This window comes from Gopherus flavomarginatus, chromosome 2 (assembly GCF_025201925.1).
Source record: "Gopherus flavomarginatus isolate rGopFla2 chromosome 2, rGopFla2.mat.asm, whole genome shotgun sequence".
Lineage (NCBI taxonomy): Eukaryota > Metazoa > Chordata > Testudines > Testudinidae > Gopherus > Gopherus flavomarginatus.
Window position 1 is genome coordinate 292,509,232 of NC_066618.1, and position 15,194 is coordinate 292,524,425.

The following is a 15,194-nucleotide window of genomic DNA, read 5'->3' on the forward strand; positions in this document are numbered from 1 at the left end:
AAGCTCACACTTTGAGACCAGCAAAATATTGTGTTTCCCTGGATGGAGCTCCCCAACTCAGACCTTTGGAAGTGAGGTGCAGAAATTAAACCACTGTTTATATAATAAAAGATAAAAACCACAGTTTTAGACCCTGCCAAGTTGCATATTACCCCCAAAGAAGAGATTCATTTTCTGAGATGTAATTCCCCTTATCCACTTAGGATTTATATTTGAATGTACTAAATAAAATCAAAGTCAGACACTATGAAAAGTTAACAAGGGCACTGTCAAGTATGAATCATTTAAGACTGCTGCTGCAAGATTCATCCCAGGCACCTTGAGTGAGCAATTCTGACCCAACATCCCTTGGGGGAATAAATAGTTTAACAATTTTAGTACCGTCCATAGGAGGATCCCAAAGTGCTTTAGACACTAGTGAACTAAGCCTGAGCTAGGTTTTATCTCCACCATTTTACAGATAGAAGAATTGAGGCAGAGTGATTAAACTGACTTGACCAAGATAATTCAAGTCTTCAGAGGAGACAAATAGAACTCCAGTCTCCTGAAATCCTGTCCTTTGTTTAAGTCCATCATTCTCCCCTTTAATCTACGAGTGATTGGTAGCAAACCTTTACACCTTAGATGCAGGAAGTGTTATTAGATATTGGACACTAGTAGCACTACTAGACTCTTAGTAACTAAATGTAACAGCACTAGGGATAAGGACTCATAAGAAAATACCAAAAAACCATTACTCTTTACAAAAAATCCAAACCGAAGTAAATCAACTACCATGGTACATACAGAAGCTTCCCCACTTACGCAAGAGTTCCGTTCTGGAACACCTTGCGCAAGTCAAATTTTGCATAAGTCGGGGACGTATCTCCAACAATTATGGAAAAAAAAACAACCTTACAGAACTTTTTCCATAAGTCCAGATTCCCATAAATCGGGTTTGTGTAACCCGGGGAGCGTCTATACTACATTTCATGTTGCTTTCATCACTTCTTGTTCACCCTCTAATTTGTATGCAGTCTCAGCTATTGTAAGTGCTCTAAAATCCAAACAGTTAATCAGATTGATTTGAAATGTCATGTGCCTCATGGAGGCATGGGACAATGTTAGTGATCCAAATTTGAGACAATTTGACTGAGGTGTTCCCAAATTGCAGGGCCCCCCCTAAAAAACACTGGTTTTCTTTTGCCCCCTTGTAATGTTAAACAGAGGTATAATGTCTCTTTTCCTCGCTTTTTGTCCTTTAATAGTGTTAGATGGAATCCTGTAGGTGAGAGCGAATGGGTTGTAAAAAGGAGGTGAAGAGCTTATACATTTCAGCAACTGTTGTGTTGTCAGACTTAAGGTATATGTATTAAGGCATATTGGGGCATTACTGAAGAACTGCAAAGTTAAGGTTAACTTTATGTACAAGTTATTTTCAAGTAACTCATTACAGGTGTTCCTTGACCTTCCTCTGAAGCATCTATAGGAAACAGGATATCATAACACAAGGTTCTCAAAATGGGGGCTGGGACCCCTCAGGGGGTTGTGAGGTTATTACATGGGAGGTCGCAAGCTATCAGCCTCCAGCCAAACCTTGCTTTGCCTCCAGCATTTATAATGGAATTAAATATATAAAAAATTGTTTTTAATTTATAAGAGGGGTCGCACTGAGGCTTGCTATGTGAAAGAGGTCATTAGTACAAAAGTTTGAGAACCACTGTCATAGCAGATGAACCAGAGGTCTTATCTGGTATGGCAAATCCTGTGCTCCTATTTTCAGCTCCTTGTACATCATTTATTGTCCTTCACAGCATCAGAGAAAAGGGCGGGGAAAGGAGGAATGTAGCAGAGATGAGCATCCATGTCTCTGGGTTAAAACACTGTTGTACTCTTCCCCCTCACCCCATATGCTCTGTTTCAGAAAAGCAAGAAATATCCACTCCTTAGTTAAAAAAATAAAACACAACCAGCCCCAAAGAACTTGTCATTTAGTTTATTTGGAGGCTTGGCTAATTTAATTTTTTCCTTCCTTTTTGCAGTCCACATAGCTTAGTACCCAGCACCAGGCAAGGGGAGGCAGAAGCAGCTCCTACTAAATACAGAAGAGGCTCTTGCCATTTCAAACTGTTCCAGGAACTTGAAGGAGACACGGAGGAAGATAAAGCATTTGGTAGCCTGATATCCTCTGCTCCTCACAAAAAATAAATGGAAGCTGGGGTTGCACACAGGAATTGGCTTGGGGTAGGTGGGGTAAACAAAAAGAAACTGGATATGCAGTGGGAAGTGCATCTTACAGACAGTGAAGCCCCCTCAGTTCTTTCCTGCTGCCTCAGCCTGTATCAGCTGGCCTGGCAGTCACGCTTTATCTTCCCACTGTAAACCTCTGATTTGTTGCCAAAAACTATCCCTTCTTTCACCCAGAGTGCAGGGACTAAACCACTGTCCTGACAGAGGACCAAGGTAGCGTGAAGGGGTCAGAAAAGAAGTTCAAGTCCGGTGGCACCTTAAAAACTAACAGATTTATTTGGGCATAAGCTTTCGTGGATATAAAGCCACTTCAGATGCATGGAGTGAAAATTACAGATGCAGGCATTATATAACGACACATAAAGAGAAGGGAGCTACCTCACATGTTGAGAACCAGTGTTGGCAGGGCCAATTCGATCAGGGTGGATGTAGTCCACTCCCAATAATAGATGAGGAGGTGTCAATTCCAGGAGAGGCAAAACTGGTTTTGTAAAACAAGTTGATGCTCTCTTCTATCAGCAGTTCAAAAAAGAACTTTGGAAGAAAGCTTTAAGACAACCTACTATAATCTCTGCAGGAGCAGCAGAAGGTGGCTCAATGTTTGAGTAGGCAGCTTCATTGTCTATTCACTGTCCCCAACCCAAGTGCATATTTTCTTCACCAACTTAATATTTAGGATGGTGGAAGTGAGAAAGCACATATGCTTTCCTCCTGCTATACCCAGGGCATCAAATGCCTATAGGCTGCTGGTGCAGTCTGAAGCAAAAGAAAAAAAGTTAGTCTGAGGACAGGTCCCAAAATTAGATGAATAACAGTTTAACTGTGTCGGGGGGGGGGGGGGCGGAGGGAGAGTTAAAACTTTAAATGGACTTACATCTGTATAAAGGTGGAGCCTTGCTGCAAAAGGAAACTGGCTAGAGTATTACTCACTCCCCCTTTCTAGCCAAAGGATGAGGAAATAGTTTGATGCCAAAGGAAACTGAATAATTTCTGTTCAGGTTCCCTCTGCAAGCTCTTTTAACGCTGAACCTGGTAAAAAGGAGACAGGCATAGAAGGAAGATACAGGGGCAAAAGGAAAAGAGGCCAAATAAATAACAACAGAATCAAACAGAATGAAGATAGTTATAGAAAAGACAGAAAAAATAATGAGGGACACAGAGTGTGCTGGAAGTTCTGGGTGTGGTAGAGCCCCCCCCGCATTTCCAGCCTTGGACTGCTGTTAATTAGAGAAAATTCAGATATACACAATATTTAATGTTAACCTATAAGGAAAAAGAAAAAGTGATAAGCACTACTATACAGAGCCTTCAGCCGTAAGTTCTTTAATGCTCTATCTACAACATGACCTCAGATTCCTCTTTTCCATCTCTATACTTGTTCCCCCCCATCAAACCCCCTATCTGGAATCTTTTCTCTGCACCTGACAAACTGCTCTTAGCAACCACTTATGACCAAATTTTAAGAGCCTATGTTCCATCCTCATCCTTCTCAATCTCTCAGCTACCTTAGACTCCCCTGATCAAGGCCTCCAACCTGAAGGCTTGTGAAAGCCAAGGGAGAGAAATTCCTTCACTTGGTTCTCCTACTACTTCTCTGGTCACGCCTGCAGCAACTCTTTTGGTGGATCCTTCTTATTCTCTCTCCCTCTCTCAAGACACCATCTCCTCCATCCACATGACTCCAACTATGAGCTCTCTGATCTGTCTCCCTCCAGCCAACCCCCAATCTCTGTCAGTTTCTTTGACATCACCTCCAGAATCTCAGTGTTAAGGCCCTATTTGAATCGTGGGATGATTGTCAAATAATTGCAACTGAGTTGCAGACAAGACATGGAAAATTGCAGAAAAGTAATAATGGACCTTTATTAATTGTGGCAATTTGGAAAAGCCAAAGAAGACCTATTTGTTTAAGAAAAATTTGCTAGAACAAAATAAAACACTCAAGTATTATGTTATGCCTGCTAATTTTTTTCTGATAATCAGACATTTTGCTGCAACTATATTACAGTTATTAATACCCGGAGCTGCCAGCAGGACCCCTGGCTGCCAGAGGCCCACATCTTTCAGCCAGGGCTCATGCTGTCAGCACCATGCATGGGAGGGCCCCCGCTATCAGCCCCTGGGCTGACAAAACTGTGGTGAAAGCCTAATGCTGCGGAATTCGCAATATCGTGAATTAAGTAGGGCCTTTCTGATTGTCAATTTAAATTGAATGTACACAGTTTCGAGCACAAGGTGTGGGGGCGGGGGGAATCCAAATCATGTCCTTTTAGCCCTACCATAACACAAATAATAGGGAGCCAATGTCAGGAATATTTTATAATCCAAGCTGCCTCAGATTTGCACCACAGAAGATCAAAGAGAAATTTCACTGAATAGAGCCTGGTATTTTCGAGTATCTGCATCACTGTCCCAGATGCGCTAGGTGCTGTACAAACAAAGACTGAGTGTTCCTACCCCAACAAGTTTACAATCTAGGACAGTGTTTCTCAAACTGGGGTTGCCTCTTGTGTAGGGAAAACCCTTGGTTGGCTGGGTCAGTTTGTTTACCTGCCCCGTCCGCAGATCCGGCCGATCGCGGCTCCCACTGGCCGCAGTTCGCTGCTCCAGGCCAATGGGAGCTCCTGGAAGCAGCGCCTGCAGCGGTGAACGGCGGCCAGCGGGAGCCACGATTGGCCGGACCTGTGGATGGGGCAGGTAAACAAACCAGCCCGGCCCGCCAAGGCTTTCCCTGAACAAGCGACGACCCCAGTTTGAGATTCTCTTCTTCCTAGATCAGTGTAACATACGAAGAATAGGAAAGGGAGACAATCTCATAATATACAAATTTATATACACTGAGGTTTTTTAAAGATATTTTTAGTTTCTTAAATAAGTGCCTATGAACTTTCATCCTATTTGCCTAGCTATTAAACACTGCCTGATTTCTTGGAGAACATGTGGCAGAAATGGTTCTGGAATAAGTCATTTAACCAACAGCAGTAACTTTAGTTGAATTCGACTGGAAAAACAACAAAAGCCTCCCACCCTCAAAAAATAAAACAAAACACCAACCTACAAAACTCATCAGGTAGGTTTTTCCATCCTATCAACTCCATTTCCCTTCCTCAGCCCTCTAATGTCTGTTTTTCTAACTAATAAATAGTAATCTGTGTTCTTTGAAAATTTCTGGAGTCTGTCAAATCCACCAAGCTATGCTAGCTTTCAAAGATAGGTGCACCCAAAACCACTGACCTGAATTCTGAAACACCACCAGCATTTTTACAAATTTTGGCATTGCAGAACCTGCAGTTAAAATGTTTGAATCCATTCTTATTTTCCATTTCTGTTCTTAAAAAAAAGATGACTTTCAGAATAAAACAGCTACTCGGTAGAAGTCAATAATCAGGAAGTGTTGTATTTCAGTTCCTACGTAGTACTTAACAGTCATATTTGGCATTAAAAACTATTGGGTTGTTCTCATTTTAAAGTGTTTAGCAACCATTCGATAGAAGAATTGCCTGTCAGAATAATCACATTAAAACAATTATAATGTGTATGTTTTTGGTTTGCTAGGGTTTAAAAAACCTTAAAATAACTAAAACATTTTCATGAAATTAAGAGTCAGTATGAAACTGGCAGGGTGAATTTAATTTAAATCATGATTTAAATCACTAGTCAGGAAGACTTGATTTAATCATGGTTTTCTACATAAAAGTACATTCTTGTTGGTTGTTATAACCTTAATACATATTCTTCACAACTCATAGATGTAGGTTTCTTTTTTAGAAGGTACACACTATACATTTTTAAACAGATGTATTTTGAAAACTTTTCAAATTAGTTTTACAGCTATATCAGAAAATGAATGACTGTTTGGTTATTTCATTTACCAAAGATAACTGAAGCAGATATTTATGAAGTCATTGGGAAGTGAACTAGCTCCAATTCAACAGATTAATCATTAATATTTGGAGGATTTCCTTGCCATGTTGTATTAGGAGGAGAACATCACCAGACAGACATTTAAATTGTTTTCTTTAACTAAAACAACATTAAGTGTTCTGGATTTTTCTTCTTCAATAGCAAACACATAATATTTTAACAAGCACATGTCCCTCGCTTCTCACATTTACCTCCAAACTCCTTCTTGTCCAGATGTATTCCGCCCCCAACAATCTTTTATTCACTGAATTTTTTGAAACTTTGCACTTTTAGAGAGAGGTAAGGGATTGATTGTGTGCACACAAATCTGCAGAGGGGCAATAGAGTTGAGGTCTGTTATTTCTCACTTCTATATATTTATTTATTTAAAAACATTTTTGCATGTTAACAAGCATGTTCTCTCTGGAGAGACAAATCCACAGTTTTAGAATTGTAAAACTAAGCATCTCTGATGGTATCTTCTAGACTGAGCACTGAGTCCCATTGGGTAGATAGAAAGATTAACCTACATAATCTATACAGAAGCCCCAGGAACTCCATAAGATTGGGTTCCTAATCCATTTACAAAACTTTCCTTAAACATTACATGAATATATTGTCTTACACTATAGAATTAGAATTTATAATCTCTATTCCATGAGATATCTTAGAGCTATAATGTATCTTAATTAAAACTATCTTTACATAGGTTTTCTCCTCAAAAAGCATTTTATCAAAAAAATCCAATTTAAATCAAAAAAGTCTGATTTTTTTAATTCTTAAAAAAAAAATCATTGATTTTTATCCATCCTGGAAATTGGTTTGATAATATTCCCCTACAGCATTTGAAATACAAACACCAACCTCATGCAAGTGCAAAATAACTAAAAAGTGATATGGACTAGAAACTGCCTACAGACAAAAGTGAAACTATTTGACTTTCATTGTCCTTGCTATGTGAAATGCAAAAAGTAAACAGCCAGCATAAATGATGAGAAAAATTCAGATGTTTAAGTTTTCACTTTTAATATTGAACAGTGTCATTTGTAATAAAGAAAAAGAATTTTTTAAGTGTGATTTCTAACCTGACAATGTCCCTTTGATATATTGCAGAACCTTTAAAAATATTTTTCTTCTTTTCACATTCTGGGTATCTTTTGAAATATGATGATATGGAGTTTCTATACGAAATACTCAATGTCTTTTTAAGAGTCAACGTTTTCCTAAGTTTGAGACAAGAGATATTCTGACTGGAGTGTTACAAATTTACAAGATTTGAATATTCAGTTTTGAGAGCAAAATATTAGTCTATTTACAGCAAATAATATACTGTGAAATCTGTCTTATAATTTTAAATGTTCAAAGAGTAACTGCCAATAGCTCTTAATGAAAATAAACAGTGTACTTTTAAAAATATTTGGAGGATATAGAATGTTTGCTGTTAGTGGGAAAAAGCGTTTCCGTGAATTCTAAAGGAATGTGAAAGGAGTTAGAACATTCTATATCTCCAATTTGTATGCTACACTACATCAAATATAGTGCTGCCATGCAAAGCAACAGGAAAACTAGGAAAAGGTATTGAGTTTTTTATGTTGTTATGCTAATATGTTTTATTCATTTTGCCAAGATGTACAATTTCTGGAGATAGCTTCAAATCAAATAGAAGCTGTCAAACTACAGTCCATTACTAGCTCCAGAAGTATAATTTTTGCATACTATCCAGAAACACTGTTGCTTCAACAAATCTCTTAGCTTGTAGAAATTACAATACCAAGAAAGTCAACTGTTCGGGTATTAGTCATCAGAAATTGGAAATATAATGGTTTACCACAGAAAGAGCTTTTAATACTACTTGACAGATACTTTGAAACAGACTTATTACAACACTTACAGTATATATTCAAAATGTTATATTGCTGCTATATAAGAATCTTTTATTCTGAAATAGTGTGAATTTCAGATACAGTTAGTTTACAGACTGACACAATCAACCACACATGTTCAGTACTTTCAAAGATACCTAGGGTTTAATGAAGCTCACAGCTTTTGAAAAGAAGTATTATGCTGTTTTATTTGCAATTCTTTGTGTGCATTTTTTCTTTTCCAAAAAGTTTGAAGAAATAACAAGCCAAAGCCATGTTCTACCAAGACTGGATTTAAAATACATGTAAGATAAATCCTTATATGAAAGCAAACATTTAAAAAAACACTAGTTTTCCTTGCTCTTCACATTTTCAATCTTTAAATGACCAATACAATTTACAACCATGTAAATCAGAGAAAATAGTTTCTCCATTGTTGTATATTTGCCAGACACCTCACAATACAGACAGTGACACCTGCCCCAATTCTGCAAACTTCAGTGGGATTATTCACAGAGCATAAAGTTAAACACACACATACATCATGCAGGATCAGAGTCACAATTCTGGCTCCAAAAAGTTTAAAAGCTGTACCCCTAGTCCTGCACCTGGATCCATGATGGGACAAGATTTCAAACCCACAGATCCAATGCAGAATGAGGGCTTAATTTCAGACATGAGGCAAGGGGTAGAGGGATAACAAAGAAGTAAGAAGGGATATGGAGAATGGACAGGGACAAACAACATCAATATGATTAAAGTTATTCATTAAACCATGTTAGGTTTAATACTTAAGGCACTGCTTCTGCAAAATGATTCACACAAGTGCACCTTGATCTCAGTGAGGCTCCATGCAGTCACAACATAGAGCCTCAAGGTGGTTCGGCTTTGCTCCATCAAGAACTTTATTGTTTAGTATCCTGTAGACTGAGAACATTGTACAGGCAACACAAGGGAAACAATGTAAATTAAGAGACACTATAGTGCAAGTTTACTTTTAAACTAAGTGAATATTGTAATTACACATATTAGTCCCATTGATGAAAAATATGAATCCTCAAACACTCTGCCTTCTCTTTCACTTTTTATTTCAACTCATTTACTATAGTACTGCCATTATCCTGGTCACAATGCCAAAAACCCAGCTATAGGCTGACTCTGCAAGACTTTGACATTGGTGTTAAGGCCCACAGGATATATTCTGCTTTCAGAACATTTAAATAAGAAACACTGCAACTAGTTAAAGCATAAAGCTACACAGTTATGGAGTCACACCATCTTTCAGTTAGGAGGGAACAGGAGAAGCTAAAAAAAAAGACTAAAGCAAAGAAAACCAAAGTTAGGAAAACAGAAAAGAGGCAAGGGCGGACTATGTACAAAGTATTGTGCTTTAAAACGAGTCCCCTGGGACTGGAAGAAAAAATGGGTATTGTTACAAGTGTGCATTTCTGACTGTATCCAGACTTCAGGTTTGTATCAGACTTAAAAACAAATATCCTGGGAAGCAGAACAGACCCCTTCACGGCAACTACAATTGCTCTGGTGTTAGGCAGATAAATTAGAAAAAGGCATCCTCATCGATGCACAATTCCCCTTCTTCATTCGCCCTTTACTTAACCATCTACTCGTGTGTGAGAGCGAAAGCAACGCGCCTCTTCTCTTTCCTCTCCGATCAAACACCCGGCTCCTCAGCGAGCACAACAGATCACCACACCAAAAAGAAATCTCAACCACTTCCCCTGGCCCCCTAGCTGGCCGAGCGAACCGCAGATTTACCATCGGCCCGGCGGAAGGGGCAGCCCCGCTCTAGCCACGGCCCCCTCCCCGTTCCCTTTGTTTACTCTGTGGGCCAGTCACCCCCAGGCGAACGCGCCAGCCCCGAGCCCCGTCCCGCCACATCCGGCGGGGTGACGAATCCCACCTGGCCGCCGCCCCCGAACCGTCACGGCTCGCAGGAGGGGGCGGGCGCGGTCTGCCCCTCTCCCCACGAAGGCGAGAGGGCGGGTGGCTAGGTAGGGATCTGAAAGGCAACCTCGCCGCCTCCTTCCCACCCGCGGGGGGGGCACCACCCGCTCGACGGCCCCCTCCCCGCAGGAAAGGCCATTGACAGACCACTGCACCCTTCAGGCCGCCCCCGCCCAGCCCGCGCCTGAGTGCGCAGAGCTGGCGGTTCCCTCCGCCACACGAGGGCTCCCCTCCACAGACACGCGGGGAACGGGAGGGCTCGTCCCCACACGGTACAGCCGCTGTAGGGCTTCCCCCCTCCGGAGGGGCGGGGGTGTCTCACCTCCCCGGGGGCGGGGAAAGGAGGCGGACACGGCGGTGCCGCTCGCCAGGGGAGACACCCCCTTCCCCATTACATAAGTTGGGGCCATTCTGCCTCACTTTCCCTGCCCCCCTCCGGCCAGCCCCGGCCGCTGCGACTCACCGGCCTGACTCTCCGTCTCGAGGGGAGCGGGGGGGGGGAGGAGAGAGAGACGCCGCGAAATTGAATCGTCTCCGTCCACCGCTTCTGCCGAGGGCCCCGACCGGCTCCCGTCCCTCCCCGCTGCGTGTGTCTGTCCCGGCCACTCCAGGCCGCTCCCCCTCCCTCCCGGCGCGCTGCACCATGGGATACGCCGCTGCCCCCTCTCGCTGCCAGCCTGCCTCACTCCCCGCACGAATGGCTGCGAAGGGAAGGGACCGGTGCGGCCGCCCGGCCTCGGGGGCGGAGTGTCCCCTCAGAGCCACCCGGGAACAGCCCCCACGCGCGGGGACCAGCCACAGCCGGGCCATCCCCCCACAGTTCCGTAGGGGGGGCCAGTCCGCCCAGCCACAGCCGGGCCATCCCCCTCAGATCCGCTGGGGACTCCCAGCCCTCCCAGCCTCGGGGCCATCCCCCACAGATCCGCGGGGGGCGCCCAGCCCTCCCATCCTCGGGGTCACCCCCCCTCAGATCCGCGGGGGGCGCCCAGCCCTCCCAGCCTCGGGGTCACCCCCCCCTCAGATCCGCTGGGGACTCCCAGCCCTCCCATCCTCGGGGCCATCCCCCACAGATCCGCAGGGGCCCAGCCCTCCCAGCCTCGGGGTCACCCCCCCTCAGATCCGCGGGGGGCGCCCAGCCCTCCCATCCTCGGGGTCACCCCCCCTCAGATCCGCGGGGGGCGCCCAGCCCTCCCATCCTCGGGGCCATCCCCCACAGATCCGCAGGGGCCCAGCCCTCCCAGCCTCGGGGTCACCCCCCCTCAGATCCGCGGGGGGCGCCCAGCCCTCCCAGCCTCGGGGCCACCCCTTTCAGATCCGCGGGGAGGGCAGCCGGCCCAGCCACAGCCAGGCCACCCCCTTTGATCTGTAGGGGGTCAGCCCTCCTAGCCACAGCGAGGCCACGCCCCTCAGATCCACAGGGGGGCCAGCCCTCCTAGCCCCTGGGGGGGGGCACCCCCCTTCAGATCCCCATGATGGTCAGTCCTCCCCGCCTCAGGAAGGAAGCAGCTCTACACTCGAATACAGTGACCAACTTTCCCAGCCTCAGGTGAACTGCCTTCTCAAATACCCCAAGGGTCTGGGGATCAAACCAGACAACCCTATTCTTAACCTACAAGGGGCCTGGCCTGGGCTCAGAGAACAAACAACTACCAGTCCCAGCGCTAAGGTAGACCATACCCATTCCCAGCTGCTTTGCTGAAGGGGAATAGGCAGTCAACCTCTTTTCACAGCCTTCAAGGACCAGCCCTCCCTCTCAAAAGTTCATTTGGAGCAACCAGTCTTCCCTCTCTGTGAGGGAATCAGGACTGGTAGAAGATGGAATTTATTAGGAGACAAGGGAAATGTAACCCATTGTTCCTCAAACTCTCTCTTCCCCTACCAAACCTCAACTGCAGGGAGTGTATTTCACCTTCACACATTCACAGCCTTTTCTCTCTTTTTGTTGGTCTGAGGGTTTCTGTAGTGGTCACTTAAATGTAGTACAAACCACACATTTAACTCACTTTGCAACTTTCCTGGGATTTCTTTCACCCCTGCACATCTCCAAGGTGGCACTCTTTACCTCTCTCTGCAGTTTCAAAACTACGATACCTTAAAAAAATCTGTCCAACTTAGTTTTTATATGGTCCCCAGTAGTACCAGTACCATAGTATCTTAGTGACTCACAATGTTTAATGTACTTATTCTCACAACATCCCTGTGAGGTATGGAAGTACTATCATCCCCATTTTAGGTGTGAGGAACTGAGACACAAAGAGACTAAATGACTTGCCCAAGATCACACAAGAAGTCTGTGACAGAGCAGAGAATTTAACCCCTGTTCCATGGATACCAGTCTAGCGTCCTTTGTTTTGGATCATTGTTCCTGTCCACACCAGCTAATGGACAACTGTACAATAAGGTAAGGACAGGCCTTATGTATAAACAGCTGCACCTCACAAAATTGTATTTGTGGTACAAACTCCTCATACTTTTTGATCAGGTACCATTTTGAGAGGATTGGTATAAAATCCTAGATAAATAGAGAAGTTTTGCATGATTATTGAGAAACTATACACAATATAATCCATATAGACTTAATACTGGATGTGGAATAATTAGGCACCAAGTGTTATTTATTTGTATAGCTTAGCGAACAGGAGCTGCTAACAGGGAGTTTTGCAAGGGAGTTCTCCAGGTGAAGGAGGAGCACAGACAGCATCTGTGGGCAAAGAGGAGCGGACAGAGAGCTGTAGACAGGAATTTGAGACTTTGACAGAGGGAGGCTTAAAATGGTGAGGAGGACCCGTAACACCTGTGCCAGCACTGCTTCTGTCTCCTCCACCTGCGCCTGTAGCCAGACAGAGCACCAAAGCATGGATGCTTTTACCCAGATTCTGGTGTGGGCTTGCAAAGACTGTAATTTGCAATTTCCACTTACTGATATCCAGGCTGGGGGTGGCATCCAATGTGAAAGGTGCCTACTGGTGGAATCTCTCAGGCAGCAGGTGGGAGAGCTACAGGAGGAGGTGGCCTGGCTGAGGAACATCTATGTCCATGAGCAATTCCTGGACAGTATCCATGTGGAGACAGCTGATGGTGCTGTCCCAGTTGACGGGACTACTGACACTGCAGTGGAAGAGGAGATGCCTCAGGGTGTACCTGACACACCAGTGGAGGAGGAGGCTCAGGGTGGACACGGCCAGCTGGTTACTTCTAGCAGCGGGCAGTGCTCCACCACTGCTGCGAACCCTCCTGTTGTGGTAAAAGATACAGCAGAGAAGAAATCACCCCCAACAGTTAAGGGGGTGAAGTCTCGTACCCCTAAGGCTGGGAGGTCTGCTGCCACCACTGATAAGAAACGTAGGGTAGTGGTGGTTGGAGACTCTCTGCTGAGGGGGACGGAGACACCCATCTGTCGCCCTGACCGTTCATCCCGGGAGGTATGCTGCCTGCCAGGGGCCCGTATCCGAGACGTTACAGAGGCTTTGTCGAGGATTATCCGGCCTTCTGACTACTATCCCATGCTACTCATCCATGTGGGCACAAATGATACTGCGAGGTGTGATGCTGAGCAGATCAAGAGTGACTACAGGGCTCTGGGAGTACGGGTTAAGGAGTTTGGAGCGCAGGTGGTATTCTCTTCGATTCTTCCTGTTGAAGGTAGGGGTCCGGGCAGAGACAGATGCATTGTGGAGGTGAATGCCTGGCTGCGAAGATGGTGTCGCCAGGAGGGCTTTGGCTTCCTTGACCACGGGATGCTACTTGAGGAAGGACTGCTAGGAACAGATGGCGTTCACCTTTCGAAGAGAGGAAAGGCCTTATTCGCGCACAGACTGGCTAACCTGGTAAGGAGGGCTTTAAACTAGGTTCGACGGGGACAGGTGAGCAAAGCCCACAGGAAAGTGAGGAACAAGACCTGGGAGATGGGTTGGAAGCAGGAGGGAGCACGGGCTATAATGGCAGAGAGGAAGGAGGGTCAGGGCAAAGCTGGGAGGCAAAATCAAACCAGTATCTTAGATGCCTTTATACAAATGCAAGAAGTATGGGTAATAAGCAGGAAGAACTGGAAGTGCTAATAAACAAATACAACCATGACATTATTGGCATTACTGAAACTTGGTGGGATAATACACACGACTGGAATGTTGGTGTGGATGGGTATAGTTTGCTCAGGAAGGATAGACAGGGGAAAAAGGGAGGAGGTGTTGCCTTATATATTAAAAATGTACACACTTGGACTGAGGTGGAGATGGACATAGGAGACGGAAGGGTGGAGAGTCTCTGGGTTAGGCTAAAAGGGGTAAAAAACACAGGTGATGTCGTGCTGGGAGTCTACTACAGGCCACCTAATCAGGCGGAAGAGGTGGATGAGGCTTTTTTCAAACAACTAACAAAATCATCCAAAGCCCAAGATTTGGTGGTGATGGGGGACTTCAACTATCCAGATATATGTTGGGACAATAACACCGCGGGGCACAGACTATCCAATAAGTTCCTGGACTGCATTGCAGACAACTTTTTATTTCAGAAAGTTGAAAAAGCTACTAGGGGGGAAGCTGTTCTAGACTTGATTTTAACAAATAGGGAGGAACTTGTTGAGAATTTGAAAGTAGAAGGAAGCTTGGGTGAAAGTGATCATGAAATCATAGAATTTGCAATTCTAAGTAAGGGTAGAAGGGAGTACAGCAGAATAGAGACAATGGATTTCAGGAAGGCGGATTTTGGTAAGCTCAGAGAGCTGATAGGCAAGGTCCCATGGGAATTAAGACTGAGGGGAAAAACAACTGAGGAAAGTTGGCAGTTTTTCAAAGGGACGCTATTAAGGGCCCAAAAGCAAGTTATTCCAATGGTTAGGAAAGATAGAAAATGTGGCAAAAGACCACCTTGGCTTACCCTTGAGATCTTGCGTGACCTACAAAATAAAAAGGCGTCATATAAAAAATGGAAACTAGGGCAGATCACGAAGGATGAATATAGGCAAATAACACAGGAATGCAGAGGCAAGATTAGAAAAGCAAAAGCACAAAATGAACTCAAACTAGCTATGGGAATAAAGGGAAACAAGAAGACTTTTTATCAATACATTCGAAGCAAGAGGAAGACTAAGGACAGGGTAGGCCCACTGCTCAATGAGGAGGGGGTAACAGTAACGGGAGACTTGGAAATGGCAGAGATGCTTAATGACTTCTTTGTTTCGGTCTTCACTGAGAAGTCTGAAGGAATGTCTAGTATAGTGAATGCTTACGGGAAGAG

At 44.5% G+C, this 15,194-nt stretch overlaps 1 protein-coding gene across 1 annotated transcript in view; it reads right to left on the reverse strand.

The window, feature by feature from the left end:
• The window catches only part of PTK2 (protein tyrosine kinase 2), a 428,303-nt gene extending 417,708 nt beyond the window's left edge, over positions 1-10,595 (reverse strand). The window contains exon 1 of the mRNA XM_050940669.1: positions 10,423-10,595. The gene's annotated coding sequence lies outside the window, so the exon portion shown is untranslated. The remainder of the gene's footprint in view (positions 1-10,422) is intronic.
• Positions 10,596-15,194: the final 4,599 nt, after the last annotated feature.